We start from the raw sequence: 20,530 nt of genomic DNA on the forward strand, positions 1-20,530 counted from the left end.
TCTCTAGTTCTTTTAATCGTGATGTTAGGGTGTTGATTTTATATCTTTCCTGCTTTCTCTTGTGGGCATTTAGTGCTATAAATTTCCCTCTACGCACTGCTTTAAATGTGTTCCAGAGATTCTGGTACATTGTGTCTTTCTCATTGGTTTCAAAGAATATCTTTTTTTCTGCCTTTATTTCGTTACTTACCCAGTAGTTATTCGGGAGTAGGTTGTTCAGTTTCCATGTAGTCGTGTGGTTTTGAGTGAGTTTCTTAATCCTGAGTTCTAATTTGATTGCACTGTGGTCTGAGAGACAGTTTGTTGTGATTTCTATTCTTTTACATTTGCTGAGGAGTGCTTTACTTCCAATTATGTGGTCAATTTTAGAATCAATGCAACATGGTACTGAGAAGAATGTATATTTTGTTGATTTGGGGTGAAGAGTTCTGTAGATGTCTATTAGGTCTGCTTGGTGTAGAGATGAGTTCAAGTCCTGGATATCCTTGTTAACCTTCTCTCTTGTTGATCTGTCTAATATTGACAGTGGGGTGTTAAAGTCTCCTATTATTATTGTGTGGGAGTCTAAGTCTCCTTGTAGGTCTCTAAGGACTTGCTTTATGAATCTGGGTGCTCCTGTATTGGGTGCATATATATATTTAGGATAGTTAGCTCCTCTTGTTGAATTGATCCCTTTGCCATTATGTAATGGCCTTCTTTGTGTCTTTTGATCTTTGATGGTTTAAAATCTGTTTTATCAGAGACTAGAATTGCAACCCCTGATTTTTTTTTTGCTTTCCATTTGCTTGGTAGATCTTCCTCCATCCCTTTATTTTGAGGCTACATGTGTCTCTGCACATGAGATGGGTCTCCTGAATATAGCACACTGATGGGTCATGACTCTTTACCCAATTTACCAGTCTGTGTCTTTTAATTGGGGCATTTAGCGCATTTACATTTAAGGTTAACATTGTTATGGGTGAATTTGATACTGTCATTATGATGTTAGCTGGTTATTTTGCTCATTAATTGATGCAGTTTCTTCATAGCATCGATGGTCTTTACAATTTGGCATGCTTTTGCAGTGGCTGGTACTGGTTGTTCCTTTCCATGTTTAGTGCTTCCTTCAGGAGCTCTTGTAAGGCAGGCCTGGGAGTGACAAAATATCTCAGCATTTACTTGTCTGTAAAGGATTTTATTTCTCCTTCACTTATGAAGCTTAGTTTGGCTGGATATGAAATTCTGGGTTGAAAATTCTTTTCTTTAAGAATATTGAATATTGGCCCCCTTTCTCTTCTGGCTTGTAGGGTTTCTGATGAGAGATCCGCTGTTAGTCTGATGGGTTTTTCTTTGTGGGTAACCCAACCTTTCTCACTGGCTGCTCTTAACAATTTTTCCTTCATTTCAACCTTGGTGAATCTGATGATTACGTTTCTTGGGGTTGCTCTTCTCGAGGAGTATCTTTGTGGTGTTCTCTTTATTTGCTGGATTTGAATGTTGGTCTGCCTTGCTAGGTTGGGGAAGTTCTCCTGGGTAATATGCTGAAGAATGTTTTCCAACTTGGTTCCATTCTCCCTGTCACCTTCAGGTATATCAATCAAACGCAGATTTGGTCTCTTCACATAGTCCCATATTTCTTGAAGGTTTTGTTCATTTCTTTTTACTCTTTTTTCTCTGATCTTGTCTTCTCTTTATTTCATTAATTTGATCTTCAATCACTGATATCTTTTCTTCCACTTGATCGAATTGGCTATTGAAGCTTGCGCATGTGTCATGAAGTTCTTGTGCCAATGTTTTTCGCTCCATCAGGTCATTTAAGGCCTTCTCTACAGTGTTTATTATAGTTAGCTATTCATCTTTTTTCAAGGTTTTTAGCTTCCTTGAGATGGGTTAGAATATGTTTCTTTAGCTCAGAGAAGTTTGTTATTACCGATCTTCTAAAGCCTACTTCTGTCAACTCATCAAAGTCATTCTTCATCCAGCTTTGTTCCATTGCTGGTGAGGGGCTGTGATCCTTTGGAAAGAAGAGGCACTCTGGTTTTTAGAATTTTCAGGTTTTCTGCTCTGGTTTCTCCCCATCTTTGTGGTTTTATCTAACTTTGGTCTTTGATGTTGGTGACCTACAGAAGAGGTTTTGGTATGGATGTTCTTTTTGTTGATGTTGATGCTATTCCTTTCTGTTTGTTAGTTTTTATTCTAACATTCAGGTCCCTCAGGTTTAGGTCTGTTGGAGTTTGCTGGTGGTCCACTCCAGACCCTGTTTGCCTGGGTATCACCAGGAGAGGCTGCAGAACAGCAAATATTAAAGAAGAGCAAATATTGTTGCCCGATCCTTACTCTGGACGCTTCATCTCAGAGCTGCACCTGCCTGTATGAGGTGTCTGTCGGCCCCTACTGGGAAGTGTCTCCCAGTTAGGCTACATGGCGGTCAGGGATCCACTTGAGGAGGAAGTCTGTTCATTCTCAGAGATCAATTGCCATCCTGGGAGAACCACTGTTCTCTTCAGAGCTGTCAGATAGGGACGTTTAAGTCTGCAGAAGTTGTCTGCTGCCTTTTGTTCAGCTATGCCTTGTCCACAGAGGTGGAGTCTATAGAGGCAGTAGGCCTTGCTGAGCTGCAGTGGGCTCCACCCAGTTTGAGCTTCCCACCCACTTTGTTTACCTACTTAAGCCTCAGCAATGGTGGATGCCCCTCCCCCTGCCAGGCTTCGGCCTTGCAGATCGATCTCAGACTGCTGCACCAGCAGTGAACAAAGTTCTGTGGGCGTGGGACCCACTGAGCCAGGCACGGGAGAGAGTCTCCTGGTCTCCCAGTTGCTAACACCATGGGAAAGGTGTGGTACTTGGGCAGGGGTGTACCGATTTTCCAGGTACAGTCTGTCATGGCTTCCCTTGACTAGGAAAGTGAAATTCCCCAACCCCTCACACTTCCTGGGTGAGATGACACCCTGCCCTGCTTTGGCTAACCCTCTGTGGGCTGCACCCTCTGTCCAACCAGTCCCAATGAGAGGAACCTGGTACCTCAGTTGGAAATGCAGAAATCACCTGTCTTCTGCATCAATCACGCTGGGAGTTGCAGACTGGAGGTGTTCCTATTTGGCCATTTTGGAGCTGCTATCATCTTCAATTCTTTCATCAATATCTTATAGTTTTCAGTGTATAGATCATTTACCTCCTTATTTAAAAAAATTTTTTTGCTGTCAGAATCTGCATTTTATTTTTTATTTTTGTTATTTTTTATTTCAATAGTTTTGGGGGAACAGGCGGTTTTTGTTACATGAATAGGTTCTTCAGTGGTATTTCTGAGATTTTGGTGCACCTATCACCTGAGCAGTCTACACTGTACCCAATGTGTAGTCTTTTGTACCTCACCCCCTGAATCCTTTCCCCAAGTCCCCAAAGTCCACTGTATTATTCTAATGTTTTTGTGTCCTCATAGCTTAGCTGCCACTTGTGAGAACATACAATGTTTGATTTTCCATTCTTACGTTACTTCACTTACAATATGGCTCCAACTCCATCCAGGTTGCTTCAACTGCCATTATTTGGTTCCTTTTTATGACTGAGTAGTATTCTACGGTATATGTACACCACATTTTCTTTATCAACTTGTTGATTGGGCATTCGGGCTGGTTCCATGTTTTTGCAAATGCAAATTGTGCAGCTATAAACATGTGAGTGCAAGTGTCTTTTTTATATAATGACTTCTTTTCCTCTGGGTACATATCTAATAGTGGGATTACTGGATCAAATGGCAGATCTACTTTTAGTTCTTTAAGGAATCTCCATATTGTTTTCCATAGTGATTGTACTAGTTTACATTCACACCAGCGGAGTAAAAGTGTTCCCTTTCCACCACATCCACAAAAATAAATAAATAAATATATATATATATAATTTTTAAATTTTTTAATTATAGCAATTCTTGCAGGAGTAAGGTGGTATTACATTGTGGTTTTGATTGCTATTCTCCTGATAATTTGTGATGTTAAGCATCTTTTCATAGGTTTCTTGGCCATTTGTATATCATCTTTTGAGAATTGTCTACTCATATCCTTAGCACACTTTTTGATGGAATTATTTCTTTTTTTTTTTCTTGCTGATTTGAGTTCCTTGTAGATTCAGGATATTAGCCCTTTGTCCAATGCACAGCTTACAAAGACTTTTCTCCCACTCTATGGGTTGTCTCTTTACTCTGCCGATTATTTATTTTGCTAGGGAGAAGCTTTTCAGTTTAATTAAGTCCCATCTATTTATCTTTGTTTTTGTTGCATTTGTTTTTGGGCTCTTGGTCATGAAGTCTTTGCCTCTGCCAATGTCTGGAAGGGTTTTTCCAATATTATCTTCAGATCTTTATGGTTTCAGGTCTTAGATTTAAGTCTTTGATCCATCTTGATTTGGTTATTGTATATGGTGAGTCATGAGGATCCAGTTTCATTCGTCTACATGTGGCTTGCCAATTATCCCAGCAACATTTGTTGAACAGGGTTTCCTTCCTCGCTTTATGTTTTTGTTGGCTTTGTTGAAGATCAGTTGGCTGTCAATATTTGACTTTATTAAAAGGTTCTCTGTTCTGTCCATTGGTCTATGTGCCTATTTTTATACCAGTACCATGTTGTTTTGGTGACTATAGCCTTATACTATACTATAGTTTGAAGTTGGGTATTATAATGCCTCCAGATTTGTTCTTTTTGCTTAGTCTTGCTTTGGGCATGAAGGCATTTTTTTGGTTACACATAAATTTTAGGATTGTTTTTTCTACTTCTGTGAAGAATGGTTGTTATTTTGATGGGAATTGCACTGAAATTTGTAGATTGCTTTTGGCAGTATGGTCATTTTCACGATATTGATTCTACCCATCCATGAGCATGAGATGTGTTTCCATTTGTTTGTGTCATCTATGATTTCTTTCAGTAGTGTTTTGTAGTTTATCTTGTAGAGAGGTCTTTCATCTCCTTGGTTAGACATACTCCTAAGTATTTTTAATTTTATATTTTATTAATTTAATTCAATTAATTATAAAAGAGATGGAGTTCCTGATTCTTAGCTTGGTTGTTATTTGCATATAGCAGTGCTACTATTTGTAAACATTGATATTGTATCCTGAGACTTTACAGAATTCATTTATCAGATCTAGGAGCTTTTCAAGTGAGTCTTTATCATCTTCTAGGTATATAATCATATCAACAGTGAACAGTGACAGTTTGACGTACTCTTTACCTATTTGGATGCCCTTTATTTCTTTCTCTTATCTGATTGTTCTAGCTAGGACTTCAGTACTGTGTTGAATAGAAGTGGTGAAAATGGGCATATTTGTCTTGTTCAAGTTCTCAGAAGGAATGTTTTAAAAATTTCCCTGTTCAGTATAATGTTGGCTGTGGGTTTGACATAGCTTTTATTGCCTTAATGTATGTCTCTTCTGTGTTGATTTTGCTGAGGGTTTTAATCATAGAGGGATGCTGAATTTTGTACTCAAGGAAGCACCAGAGAAAGGTGAAAACAAACATGAAGGAATTAAAAATAAATACAGAATATGGACCAAAAAAACTCCAGATAAATATATATCATAAATAAAAATCACAAATTCTGGAATGAAAGACACACTTAGAGAAACACAAAACACACTGAAAAGTTTCAACAATAGAATCAAACAAGTAGAAGAAAGAACTTCAGAGCTCAAAGTCAAGAGGCTTTTGAATTGACCCAGTCCAACAAAGACAAAGGAAAAATAATTTTTTAAAAAATGAACAAAGCCTCCAAAGAGTTTGAGATTATGTTACATGACGAAACCAAAATAAGCTGGTATTCCTTAGGAAGAAATCTAAAAGTTTCAAAAGCTTATTTGAGGGAATAATCAAGAAAGACTTCCCTGCCTTGCTAGAAATCTAGACATGCAAACACAGGAAGCTCAGTGGATATCCAGGAAAATCACTGCAATATAATCATCACCTAGGCACACAGTCATTAGGTTATCTAAAGTCAAAACGAAGTAAAGAATTTTAAGAGCTGTGAGGCAAAAGCATCAGGTAACCTATAGAGGAAAACCTATCAGATTAACAACAGATTTTTCAGCAAAAACATCATAAGCCAGAAGAGACTGGGGTCCTATCTTTAGCCTCCTTAAACAAAATTATTATCAGTCAAGAATTTTGTATCCAGCAAAACTAAGATTCATAAATGAAGACAAGATAAAGTCTTCTTTAGACAAACAAAAGATGAGAGAATTTGCCACTACCAAGCCAGCACTAAAAGAACTGCTAAAAGGAGTTCTAAATCTTTAAACCAATCTTGAAAACAAAACAAAATAGAACAAGCACAAGGCATAAATCTCACAGGGCCTATAAAACAATAACACAATGAAAAAAAACCCATGGTATTCAAGTAATAACTGGCATGATGAATAGAATAGTACCTCACATCTCAATACATTGGATGTAAATGGCATAAATGCTCCAACTTAGAAGATACAGAATGGCAGAATGGATAAGAATTCATCAACCCAGTATCTGTTATCTTCAAGAGACTCACCTAACACATAAAAACTCACATAAACTTAAGGTAATGGGGTGGAAAATGATATTCCATGCAAATTGACACCAAAAGTGCAGGAGTAGCTATTCTTATATCAGACAAAATAAACTTTAAAGCAACAACTTTAAGACAAAGAGGGACATTATATAATGATGAAAGGACAAGTCCAACAGGAAAATATCACAATCCTAAATATATATGCACCTAACACTGGAGCTCCCAAATTTATAAAACAACTACTACTAGACCCAAGAAATGAGATAGATGGGAACACAATAATAGTGGGGGACTTCAGTACTCCACTGAAAGCACCAAACAAGTCATCAAGACAGAAAGTCAACAAAGAAATGATGGACTTAAACTATACCCTACAACAAATGGACTTAACACATATTTACAGAACATACTGGCCAACAAATGCAGAATATACATTCTATTTATCACCTCATGGAACATTCTCCAAGATAGACCATATGACAGGCCACAAAACAAGTCTCAATAAATTCAAGAAAATCAAAGTTATATGAAGTACTCTTTCAGACCACAATGGAATAAAACTGGAAATCAACTCCAAAAGGAACCCTCAAAACCATGCAAATACCTGGAAATAAAATAACCTGCTCCTGAATGGTCAGTGGATCAACAATGAAATCAAGATGGAAATTTAAAAATTGAACTGAACAATAATACTCATACAACCTATCAAAACCTCTGAGGTACAGCAAAACCAGTGCTAAGAGGAATGTTCACAGCATTAAATACCTACATCAAAAAGCCTGAAAGAGCAGAAGAAGACAATCTAATGTGACATCTCAAGGAACTAGAGAAACAGGAACCAAACCAAACCCAAACCCAGCTGAAGAAAATAAATAAGAACACAGCAGAACTAAATGAAATTGAAACAACAAAAACAAGACAAAGATAAATGAAACAAAAAGCTGGTTCTTTTCTTTGAAAAGATTAACAAAATTGACAGACCATTAGCGAGATTAAGCAAGAAAAGAAGAGAGAAGATCCAAATAAGCCCAACTAGGAAAGAAAGAGGAGATATTACAACTGATAACACAGAGATACACAAGTTTGTTCAAGGCTATTGTGAACACCTTTTCACACACAAACTAGAAAACCTAGAGGAGATGGATAAATACCTGGAAATATACAACACTCATAGATTACACCAGGAAAAAACAGAAACTCTGAACAGACAAATAATGAGCAGCAATATTGAAATGGTAATAAATAATTACCAACAAAAAAAAAGTCCAGGACAAGATGGATTCACAGCTGAATTATATTAGACATTCAAAGAATTGGTACGAATCCTACTGAAAGTATTCCAAAAGACAGAGAAGGAAGGAATCCTCTCTAAATCATTCTATGAAGCCAGTATCACCTTAATACCAAAACTAGGAAAAGACACAACAAAAAAAAAGCTACATGCCAATACTCCTTCTTTAAATTTATCCGTTTTTCACGTTATTGTAAAGAGATTGTTTTCTTGATTTCTTTTTTAAATAGTTCATTGCTAGTACCTAGAAATACTACTCATTTTTGAATGTTGATTCTATATTGTGCAAATTTACTGAATTCATTCAATATTTCTAACAGTTTTTGGAGTCTTTAGAGTTTTGTATACACAAGATTATGTTATCTGCAGAGACAATTTCACTTCTTCCTTTCCTATTTGGATGGTTTATTTCTTTTTTTCTAACTGCTCTAGTAGAACTTTCAATACTAGAATGAATAGGAGTGCTGAGTGGAAATCCTTGTGTTGTTTCTGTTCTTAGGGGAAAACCTTTCCATTTTTCACTATTGCTTATGACGTTAGATGTGGGCTTTCATACATGGTCCTTATAATCTCAAAGTACATTCCTTCTGTACCTAATTTGCTGAGAGTTTTTAAAATCATGAAGCAATGCTAAATTTTGTTACGTGCTTTTTCTTCATCTGTTGAGATGATGATTTTATTCTTTATTCTGCTAATGTGGTTTATCACATTTATTGATTTGTATATCACATATATTGATTTGTATATGTTGAATCATCCTCGCATACCATGAATAAGGTCTACTTGATCATGGTATATGATCCTTTAAATGTACTGTTGAATTGGGTTCACTTGTTTTTGTTCAGGATTTTGCCATTACTATTCATCATAAGAGAAACGGTCCACAGTTTTCTTCTCTTGTAGTGTCCTTGTAGTATCAGGGTAACCCTAGCCTCATAAAATGAATTTGAAAGTATTCTTTCCTCTTCTATTTTTCAGAAGAGCCTGAGAAAGATTGATATTAATTCTTCTTTCAATGTTCAGTAGGATTCACCAGTAAAGTTAAAGCATCCTGGGCTTTCGTTTATTGGGAGGTTTTCAATTACTGATTCAATCTCTTTACTTACTATTGGTCTGTTCAAATTTTCTATTTTTTCATGATCTAGTCATGGTAGGTTGTATATTTCAAGGAATTTATTCATTTATTCTAGGTTATTCAATTTATTTGTATGTAATTTCTCATGGTAGCCTATTATAATTATTTATATTTCTGTGGTATCAATTTCAATGTCTCCTCTTTCATTTCTGATTCTATTTATTTGAATCTTCCTTTTTTTTCCCCTTAGTTTAGCTAGAGATTTGACAGTTTTGTTAATCTTTTCAAAAAACGCAATTCAGTTTTGTTGATCATCTCTATTGTTTTTCCAGCCTCTCCATTTATTTCTGCTCTGATCTTTGTTATTTCCTTCCTTCTACTGACTTTGGGCTTAGTTAGTTCTGCTTGTTCTAGTTATTTGAGATATAAGTTAGATTGTTTATTTGAGATTTTTTTCTTAATGTAGGCATTTATTGCGATAAAATTCCCTCTTAGAAATCCTTTGTTGTATTCCATAAATTTTGGTACATTATTTCCATTTTCATGTGTCTCAAGATAATTTGATCTCCCTTTTGATTTCCTCCTTGACTTACTGACTATTCAAGAGCATTTTGTTCAATTTCCAGTTCTCCTTCTATTACTGATTTCTAGTTTAATATTATTGTGGTCAGAAGAGATACTTGATAAGACTTGAATCTTATAAAATTCGTTAAGTCTTGTTTGTGGCCCAACATATAATCCATCCTGGAGAGTTTTCTCTGTGCACTTGAGAAAAATTTGCATTCTGTTGCTTTTGGATAGAATGATCTGTACATGTCTGTTAGGACCATTTTGTCTAGAGAGTTGTTCAAGTCCTCCAAATCCCTATTAATTTTCTCTCCAGATGATCTATCTATTTTTGAAAATACGGCCTTATAGTCTCCTACTGTTAATGTATTGCTGTTTATTTCTCCCTTCAATTTTGTTAATATTTGCTTCATATATTTAGGTCTTCTGACACTGGGTGCATATATATTTACAATTGTTAGACACTACTTGCAAATTGACCCCTTTATTATTATATGAATACCCTCTTTGTCTCTCTTTAAAAGATTTTGACTTAAAGTTTACTTAATCTGATAGAAGTAGAGCTATCCTAGTTCTCTTTTATTGCCATTGCATAAATTTCCTTTTCTCATCTCTTCACCTTCAGTCCATGTGTGTCCTTAAAGCTAAAGTGAGTCTTTTGTATGCAGCATATAGCTGCTTCTTGTTTTTTTTTTCTTTTTTAATCCAGCCAGGCATGGTGACTCATGCCTGTAATCTCAGCACTTTGGGAGGCCAAGGTGGGTGGGTCACCTGAGGTTAGGAGTTCGAGACCAGCCTGACCAATATGGTGAAACCCCATCTCTACTAAAAATACAAAAATTACCCAGGTGTGGTGGTGTGTGCCTGTAGTTCCAGCTACTCAGGAGGCTGAGGCAGGGAGAATCACTTGAACCCGGGAGGGAGAGGCTGCAGTGAGCTGAGATCGCACCACTGCACTCCAGCCTGGGTGACAGAGCAAGACTCCATCTCAAAAAAAAAAAAAATCCATCTACCCACTTACATCTGTTGATTGAAGACTTTAACTCATTTACATTTAAAGCAATTATTGACATGGAATAATTTACTATTGCCAGTTTGGGTGTGGTGGCTCACACTTGTAATTCCAGCACTTTGGGAGGCTGAGGCAGGTGGATCATGAGGTCAGGAGTTCAAGACGAGCTTGGCCAACATGGTGAAACCCCATCTCTACTAAAAATATCAAAAATTAGCCAAGTGTGGTGGTGTGTGCCTGTAATCCCAGCTACACAGGAGGTTGAAACAGGAGAATCTCTTGAATCCAGGAGGCGGAGGTTGCAGTGAGCAGAGATTGCGCCATTGCACTCCAGCCTGGGTGACAGAGCAAGACTCTGTCTCAAAAAAAAAAAAACAAAGAATTTAATACCGCCACTTTGTTCACTGTTTTCTGATTGTTTTGTATTAGGTTGCAGCAAAAATAATTGTGGTTTTTGCCGCAAAAGTAATGCTGAGTGAAATAAGCCAGGCACAGAAAGACAAACATTGCATTTCTCACTTATTTGCAGGTTATTGGCAAAAAACCACAATTACTTTTGCTCCAACCTAATAGTAACTTCATTCTCTTCTTCCTCTATTCCTCTCTTCCTTTGTGATTTGATGATTTTTTAAATAATGGTACACTTTGATTCCTTTCTCTTTATCTCTTGTGTATGTACACAAGGCTTTTCCTTGTGGTTATATAAGGCGTACTGAAAACATCTTACAGTTATTACATTATATTTTGGGATGATAACAACTTAACATGTACCACATACAAAAACTCTACACTTTAACTCTCACCCTCACATTTTATGCAACATAGATGGAATTGAAAATTGTTATGTTGAATGAAGCCAGGCACAGAAAGACAATTTCACTATTTACATTTTATTTCACTATTTACATTTTTTATATATTGTATATCCATTATGAAATTATTGTAACAATTATTTTTAATTTTAACTTTTGTGGGTGCATAGTAGGTACATATATTTCTGGTGTATATGAGAGGTTTTGATACAGGCATGCAATGCATAATAATCACATCATGAAAAATGGGGTATCCATCCCCTCAAGCATTTATCCTATATGTCACAAATAATCCAATTATACTCTTTTAGTTATTTTAAATGTACAATTAAATCATTATTGACTATACTCACCTTATTGTGCTATTAATACTAGGTCTTATTCATTTTTTCTAACTAATATTTTTATACCTATTAACCATACCCATCTCCTCCCAATCCTCCAACTCCTTTTCCCAGTTTCTGGTAACCCTCCTCCTACTCTCTATTTCCATGAGTTCAATTGTTTTGATTTTTAGAACCCACAAATAAGTGAGAAATGCAATGTTTGTCTTTCTGTGCCTGGCGTATTTCACTCAACATAATAATTCTCAGTTCCATCTGCGCTGTGTGGATAACAGGATCTTCCACTTTTTAATGGCCGAACAGTACTCCATGTGTAAAGGTATCACATTCTCTTTATACATTCATCAGCTCATGGACACTTAACATTGCTTCCTAATCTTAGCTATTGTGAACAGTGCTGCAACAAACCCGGGAGTGCAGACACCTCTATGACATACTGATTTTTTTTTCCTCTGGGGTATATACTCAGCAGTGGGACTGCTAGACTATGGTAGCTCTATCTTTAGATTTTTAAGGAACCGTCAGATTGTTCACCATAGTGCTTGTACTAACTTACATCCCCACCAACAGTGTACGAGGGTTCTCTTTTCTCCACATCCTCACCAGCATTTGTTATTGCCTGTCTTTTGGATATAAGCCATTTTAACAGGGGTGAGACAATATGTCATTATAGTTTTGATTTACATTTCTCTGATAATCAGTGATGTTGAGCAACTTTTCATATGACTGTTTGCCGTTTGTATGTCTCCTTTTGAGAAATGTCTATTCAAATATATCGCCCATTTGTTAATCAGATTATTAGTTTTCCTATAGAGTTGCTTAAGCTCCTTATATATTCTGGTTATTAATCATCCCTTATCAGATGAGTAATTTGCAAATATTTTCTCCCATTCTATGGGCTGTCTCTTCACTTTACTGGTAGTCTCCTTTGCTGGTCAGAAGCTTTCAGCTTGATGTGATCCCATTTGTCCATGTTTGCTTTGGTTGCCTGTATTTGTGGCATATTGCTCAAGAAATCTTTGCCCAGACCAATGTGCTAGAGAGTTTTCTCAATGTTTTCTTGTAGTAGTTTCATAGTTTGAGATCCTAAATTTAAGTCTTTAATCCATTTTGATTTGATTTTTGTATATGGCAAGAAGATAGGGGTCTAGTTTCATTCTTCTGCATATGGATATCCAGTTTTCCCAGCACCATTTATTGAAGAAACTGTCCTTTATTCAATGTACATACTTAGCACCTTTGTTGAAAATGAGTTCACTGCAGATGTGTGGATTTGTTTCTGGGTTCTCTTATTTTGTTCCATTGGTGTATATATGTTTTTATGCCAGTACCATGCTGTTTTGGTTAATACAGCTTGTAGTATAATTTGAAGTCAGGTAATGTGATTCCTCTGGTTTTACTCTTTTTGCTTAGAATAGCTTTGGCTATTCTGGGTCTTTTGCCGTTTCATATAAATTTTAGGATTTTTTTTTTTTTCTATTTCTGTGAAGAATGTCATTGGTATTTTGATAGGGATTGCATTACATCTGTAAATTGCTTTGGGCAGTTTGGACATTTTAACAATATTGATTATTCCAATCCATAAACATGGACTATCTTTCCATGTTTTGGTGTCCTTTTAAATTTCTTTCATTAGTGTTTGATAGTTTTCATTGTAGAGATCTTTCACTTCTTTGGTTAATTTAATTCCTAGGTATTTCACTTATTTTTGGCTACTATATATGGGATTACCTTTTACTTTCTTTTTCAGATTTTTCTCTCTTGGTATGTAGAAATGCTGATTTTTGTATGTTGTTTTGTATGTATCCTGCAGGCTAACTGAATTTGTTTACCAGTTCTAGAGCGTTTTTTGATGAAGTCTTTAGGTTTTTCCAAATATAAGATCATACCATCTGCAAACAAAGATAATTTGACTTCTTCCTTTGCAATTTAGATGCCATTTATTTCTTTCTTTTGTTTGATTGCTCTACCTAGGACTTCAAGTACTATGGTTGAATAATAGTGGTGAAAGTTAGAATAACAGTGGCAAAAGTGGGCATCCTTGTTGTGTTCCTGACCTTAGAGGAAAGGGATTCAGCTTTTCTCCATTCAGTATGTTACTAGCTGTGGGTCTGTCATATAGCTTTTATTATGTTAAAGTGTATTCCTTCTCTATCCAGCTTTTTGAGGATTTTTATCTTGAAGGAATGTTGGATTTTATCAAATGGTTTTTCAGCATCAACGGAAATCATAAGGGTTTTGTCCTTCATTCTGTTGATATGACATATCACGTTGACTGATTTGTGTATGCTGAACCATCCCTGCATCCCTGGAAAAAATCCCACTTGGCCATGATTAATGATACTTTTAATGTTTTGTTGAATTCAGTTTGATGTATAATTATTTTCTATATTTTTGCCTTTTAACTCTTATAATAGAGTTAAAAGTAATTTACATACTACCAATACACTATTACAGTATTCTGATTTTGACTATATTCTTACATTTATAGTGAGTTTTATAGTTTCATATGTTTTTATGTCGTTTGTGTTCTTCACTTGAACTTGAAGAACTCCCTTTAGCATCTAATGCAAGTCACATCCAGTGGTGATAAACTCCCAACATTTTTTCCATGTGTGTGAAAGTTGTTATCTTGACTTCCATTTTTGAAGGAGAACATTGTCAGGTTATCAAATTCTTTGTTTTTTTTTTTTTCAGCACTTCGTATCATCCCACTCACTCCTGGATTTCAAGGTATCTGCTGATAAATCTGCTTAAAATCTTATATCTGTATATAATAAATAATTTTCTTCTTGCTGCTTTCAAAATTACCTCGTCTTTGACTTTTGAGAATTTCATTATAGTGTATCTTGGGGAAGATTTCTTCTTTGTCTTAATCTATCTGGAGATTTTTGGGCTTCACGGATCCTGCTGTTTATTTTGCTCTCTCAATTTAGGAATATTTCTATCATTCTTTCTTTAAATAAGTTTTCTACCCCTTTCTCTTCTCCTTCTGGAATTCCTGTTATGTATGTATGTTTCACTTGACAATGTCCCATGTCTTATAGGCTTTATTCACTATTTTTCACTCTATATTTTTGTTCCTCTGACAGCAATTTCAAATGATCTGTTTTTGAGTACCCCTATTCTTTCTTCTGCTTGATCACATCTGCTGTTAAAGGTTTCTATGGATTATTTTGGTTTAATCATTATGTTCTTCAGCTCCCAGAATTTCTGTGTGTGGATCTTTTCCATGATTTTTATCTCTTTTTTAAACCTCTACTTTTGTTCCTTTATTGTTTCCTTGATTTTCTTTGTCTGTGTTCTCTTGTTTACTAAGCTTCTTGAAGACGACATTTTTAAGTCTTCATCAGGCAGTTTGTAGATCTCTATTTTTTTAGGCAACTGATGCTTCATTTTGTTACTTTGGTGATATCATGTTTCCCTGACTATTTGTGACCTCTGTGGCCTTGTTTTGATGTCTGCACATTTGAAGAACAGGTGCTTCTTCTGGTCTTTACAGGCTGGCTTCAGCACAAAAGCCCTTCACCTGTCAGCCCACACAGAAAATATAGGCAGGCCAGCTGGTGGGGTCCATGGATCTCCTGCTGGAATTGTCAAGTAAGCTAACTTGGTATCTGGTTCAGTATGTGGGCAGGCCTGATACCTGAGCCCACAGTGGCTAGCCTTGTACTTTGGTTTATGGGGTTGAGCCTCTGGGTTCCCACTGGAGTGGTCCTGAGTCCTAGGCTCAAGGGGTGTTGACATGGCACAGCAGTCCAATGGGTGGAGTCTGTACACTTAATCTGTGGAGGCAGGACTGAAGCCTGGGTCCACAGGGACCAACCTGACACCGAAGTGGGGGCTGGCCTGCTGCTGGGGTGGGCCTGGAGTCTGTTTTGGGGGATGTTCTGGTTCCTGGACTTGTGGGGTTTGGCCTTGAGCCTAGGTCTCAGGAGCAGTCCTGGAGCCTGGGTCCATGGGCTGGCCTGGTGCTGGGGTCTACCGGTGCAGACCTGGTCCTGAGTACACCGGAGTGGACCTGAAGTCTGACTGCCCAGGAGACTGACACCCCTGGAAATGGCCTGGAGCCTGCAGCAGCCTGGTGCTAGAGTGGGCCTGGAACCTGGGGCCTCACGTGCTAGCCTAAAGTCAAAAATCCAAGGGGCTGGCATGGTGTTGGGGGGGAGCTGGAGTTTGAGTCTGAGAAGGATAGCCTGGGGCTGTGGGAGCTATCCTGCCACTGGAGTGGGCCTGGAGACTGAGTCTACAGGTGCTGGCCTGGAGCGTGGGGCTGTGGAGGGTGGGCTTGCACAGTCCTCTTGCTGGGATCCATGGCAAAGTTATGTGCTCAGTTCACTCTCCTTTCCCTTTCCCACATGAAAGGTATCTCTCTCTACATTGTTTTGCCCTTGCTGGGTAACTTGAAAATGTCCTTCCTAACCTCTTCAAGGTATCTTTTCTTATTTCTGTGCTATGTCTAGGACTCCCATATAGTGAAGGCTAGTAATATCTCACCTGGATTCCTTAGCCCTTGTAAAGGTCTTTTTCTTGCAAGGACAGTTGTTCAAATTGATATTTCTGCAAAGGGATAAAGGCTATTTTGCCATCTTCCTGGAGTCATTCCTCCTCAGTCTTTTTTTTTTTTTTTTTTACTTTTATATATTCAAAGCCATGAGTTCACACTGATGCCTCTAATTCCAATTCTAACCATTCTACTTTTCTCTTTCCATATTATAATTGTCATCCCTAACAATTAAAAACCTAGCTGCAATTATCTTTAATATATTTACTCATTTGATCAATCCTTTAATGTAACCAATCTCTCATATTTGCTCCCAGACTCTTCCCTACGTGGATACCCTTTTCATACTCCTTCAGCTCTAATACTCCATGTTAGGTTGCCAATTCTGCGAGGACATCCTCCTTACCCCCACTTGATCTCTGACCTCCCACATCAGAGTGAAGGCTACCTTCCTCTTCTCCCTTTATGTATGAATATCATCATCATTCCCTTGGATTCTGATACCTGTGGTGTCACATGGACATCCTCCTAACCATTATTGGACTCAGAAATCTTGCTCAGGACCACCACAGCAAACCCTTCTTTATCAATGTGGAAGTCTGCCTTGTTTTGGCCGCCAAATGGCTTTAATACTAAATTGTTTAGGAAAGGAAGGAGATGGAATCAAAGGGAAACAAGGGAAATGAAGAGAAGACGGGAAGTGGAACCACAACATTAATATTTGCAAATCTAAGTATAAGATCTTTTAATATAATCAAATAATAGCAAAACAAAGAAAGTTAGTCAACATAATTAAAAGCTTATAAATAAGAGAATACGTTTTGGAATGGTGGGAGACTTGTGTAGGCTGAAACTCTGCAATGGAGTTTGGGTAAAATACACTGGAGACTTAGCTTAAGAGGAAGAAATCTGAAGTCTGCAGATCAGAAATTTCAAACCCACCTAGGACTGTGCCATCTCCTTTTCTCTTCCTTTAAAAGCAATCCTAAACTCATCATACACGTGTTCATTTATTAACTGTGCTAACAGTAAGATATGAAAATAATACCCAGTGTTTAACACTGGAAAACTTTTCCAAAAAGGTCCCTCTGTCATTTTGAAAAAAAGAGTGTTATATAAATACAAAGTGCCCTCTTTCAAATCCTACAAATGTGTATCTTAAATAAGATGCATAGCCACTTAGGAAAGTTTTCCAACATTGAAATCTGGAAAACTATGTCAAAAATTTAAAAGACTTTGAAGAATAAGAAAAGGTCACAGGGTAAAATCCATGAAGACAAACACTGTCAATTTAGAATGGCAGATACTTTGAAAACATAGTCCTTATGAGTCATGTGTTGCTGTTGTTAGGGGAGTTGAGGAAGTAGGAAGAGGCTAAAAGGAATTTGAGAAGATGCTATAATATGTACAAATCTTTATGAATATGTATTCTTTATGTCAGGCTTGAGATATCACAATCCTTTTTCCCAAGATATTGAAATATTATGAGCTGAATAAAGTTTCCAGAAATTCTACAAAGCTGATGAGACTCTGTCTTCTCTACATTACCAATGTAATCAAGGGATTGACAGGTATCCTGAAGCCATTAATACAAAGAAGGAGATTTTTAAATTCTTTTAATGAATTCTTTGTGGCTGTATTATTAAATGGATACCAGATGATTATATTGGAGTAGATCATATCTTAAAGCAGATCATAATCTATTTTCCCCATTTCATTTCTCTATTACTTTCCTTCCTTATTCCTTTATATTTTGCCTTCAGTAAGATATCTCTTGAATAGTGTTATCTAAAAAACAAATTTTGTGGCCAGACCTAAAAAGGCAAACTGAGTCAACCAGCAGCTAACAGGCAGATGAGATGTCAGGCAGCTCATACTGCCAGAAAGGAAATCAACACTACTACTAGAGTATGAGCATCCAGAGTCTATGGTGATTATATTAATTAAAAGTAAATAAATGTATTCAAATCCCAAAGGAACAAAAGAATTGGACTAGAAGTTATTGTTCCCTATGGAGTTAAATTCTACATTATAGCACTGTGGTCCTTAGTGATAAGTAAGAACATTTATCTTATTTAAAACAGGGTCAGTGAAGCAAGAACTGGCTATGTATTTGTTATGTTTATTTTAATTACTGCAATTAACTGTGGCAGTGGCAGAAGCACAAATTATTATATGCTAATACAAAACTAGAGATGGAGAAGGGAGAGTAGACAGACAAAAGGGCTCTCGTGGAGTTTAGAGACGAATTTTTTTTATTGAATATATAGTTAAGTCTTCACCCATGTCCCAAAGCCCAAGAGACAATGCTGAAGTATCAAACAAAAGGTAAGAAATAAGAAGCATGACTAGAATTAGTAGGAAAAGTGACTATTATTTAGCTCTTCTTCCCTTATATTAAGCTTTGATATAAGGATTTAAATGGATTAATGAATAAATAAATGAATAAACAAATAAGCAAATAAATCAGGCTATTCCCTCAATAAAGAGAATGGGATTGAAATAATTATTTTCTCTATCATAAAATAATTTTGATCATCTAAGAAAAATCATAGCATGGATCTGAGTACTCTCCAGATATAGATTACAAATCTAACAGCCCTGTTAACAAAAATTAACATTGATGAACTAAGAGAAGATGAATTAAAGTTCTGCCAGATAAAAGTTGCATGGACACAGAAAAAAGGCAGTCAGAAATAAATAACACGAAAAATAAAAAGTATAATAAATAAATATGGAAGAAACTGGAATCAACATTTTAGTACTTGAAGAACCGAAAAGAGTTTTTTAATGTGTGATAGTAAAGAGAAACGAGACAAAAAGGAGGAAGATAATATATATTCCATAAGAGTAGAAATTTTTGTCTTTGTTCATTGCTGTAACTCCAGTGCTCAGAAAAATATTGGGCAAATAGTGGGTAGTGAGCAGAAATAACTAAACGAGTGAATGAATAGAATAAGCAAGAGAGCTGACACTGATACAACAATAGTGGAAAAAGAAGTTATAAAAATAAAATATAAAAATATTTTTATAAAAATAAAACTAGAAACAGAATTGTGATGGAGTGAAGGGAATGTGGGAAATGATCAACAGAGAAACGAGAGGATAAAAACAATTGAAGATAAAAAGATACAAGGAAGTATAACAGGAGATAGGAAGAAGTGAAAGAGTAGATGATATAAAATATTAAAATTACCAAAATAGATAGAAATGTTAGGAACTGGCAAAAAAGAGAAGACTTTCGATATATGATAAAAGATTAAGTAGAAGACAAGAGAAACCAGTAGCTAACATGTAGGATGCAAGTACTGTTATAATGCTAGTTAATAGCAGAGCTTGGATTAATAATATGCTTCAATTCTAAACGAGTAACAGCTCCACGAGGGCAGGCATCTTTCCTTGTTTTTATTCACTGATGTATCTTAAGCATCTATGTGCCTGGCACATAGCAGGTGTTCAAAAATATTTCTTAAATGAATTCATGGCAGTCACTACTTTTTTTTTTTTTTTTGAGACTGAGTCTTGCTCTGTCACCCAGGCTAGAGTGCAGTAGCGCAATCTCGGCTCACAGATAGCTCCTCCTCCCAGGTTCATGTCATTCTCCCGCCTTAGCCTCCGGAGTAGCTGGGACTACAGGCGCCCACCACCACGCCCGGCTAATTTTTTTGTGTTTTTTAGTAGAGACGGGGTTTCACCATGTTAGCCAGCATGGTCTCTATCTCCCGACCTCGTGATCCACCCGCCTCGGCCTCCCAAAGTGCTGGGATTACAGGCGTGAGCCACCGCGCCCGGCCAGCAGTCATTACTTTTTTACCATCGTCTATTAGACAAAGACTTTGTATAGCAAACAAAAAATTAAACATCTAGTCATTTTATTCCTGAATATTTTCAAATATCCAATAGTTTGGTAATGTATAAACATACTCAAACCATAAAAAATAACTACAGAATATGAGTATTTGGTTGTGAAATTCAGACAATAAGAAAAGATTTACAGATAAACCTATAAATGACAAAATGATACAAATTGATATGTTGCTTTATCAAATGCTATCTGATAAAAATTGAAGGCTATAAATATAGCCTTTGAATACAAATATAAATATGTCCTTTGCATACAAAGATGATACTACTGACACACTATTAATAAGAAATGGTTTGATTTGGTTTTATCCTATACTTAGTGAAGAGCTGGCATAAACCTATTATCTTGATTTGATTGGTATCATTCTCAATTTAAACACAGGGATTACATATTTACTACTTCAAATAATTAGAATATTTTATTTAAAATCATAGGTCCTCAAACATGTATAATAATACAGTCTCCATTATTTGCTGAATTTAGCTTAATTTTAACTTAAAACATTAAAAAGTCCTGAAACATTGTCATTAGGCTGCAGCACATTTGCATCATT

At 36.4% G+C, this 20,530-nt stretch overlaps 1 protein-coding gene across 2 annotated transcripts in view; it reads right to left on the reverse strand.

Annotated features, from left to right (window-relative positions):
- The window catches only part of FAM227B (family with sequence similarity 227, member B), a 293,298-nt gene that overhangs the window by 262,552 nt on the left and 10,216 nt on the right, over positions 1-20,530 (reverse strand). The window lies entirely within an intron of this gene.

This window comes from Colobus angolensis, unplaced genomic scaffold (assembly GCF_000951035.1).
Source record: "Colobus angolensis palliatus isolate OR3802 unplaced genomic scaffold, Cang.pa_1.0 Scaffold78, whole genome shotgun sequence".
Classification (NCBI taxonomy): domain Eukaryota; kingdom Metazoa; phylum Chordata; class Mammalia; order Primates; family Cercopithecidae; genus Colobus; species Colobus angolensis.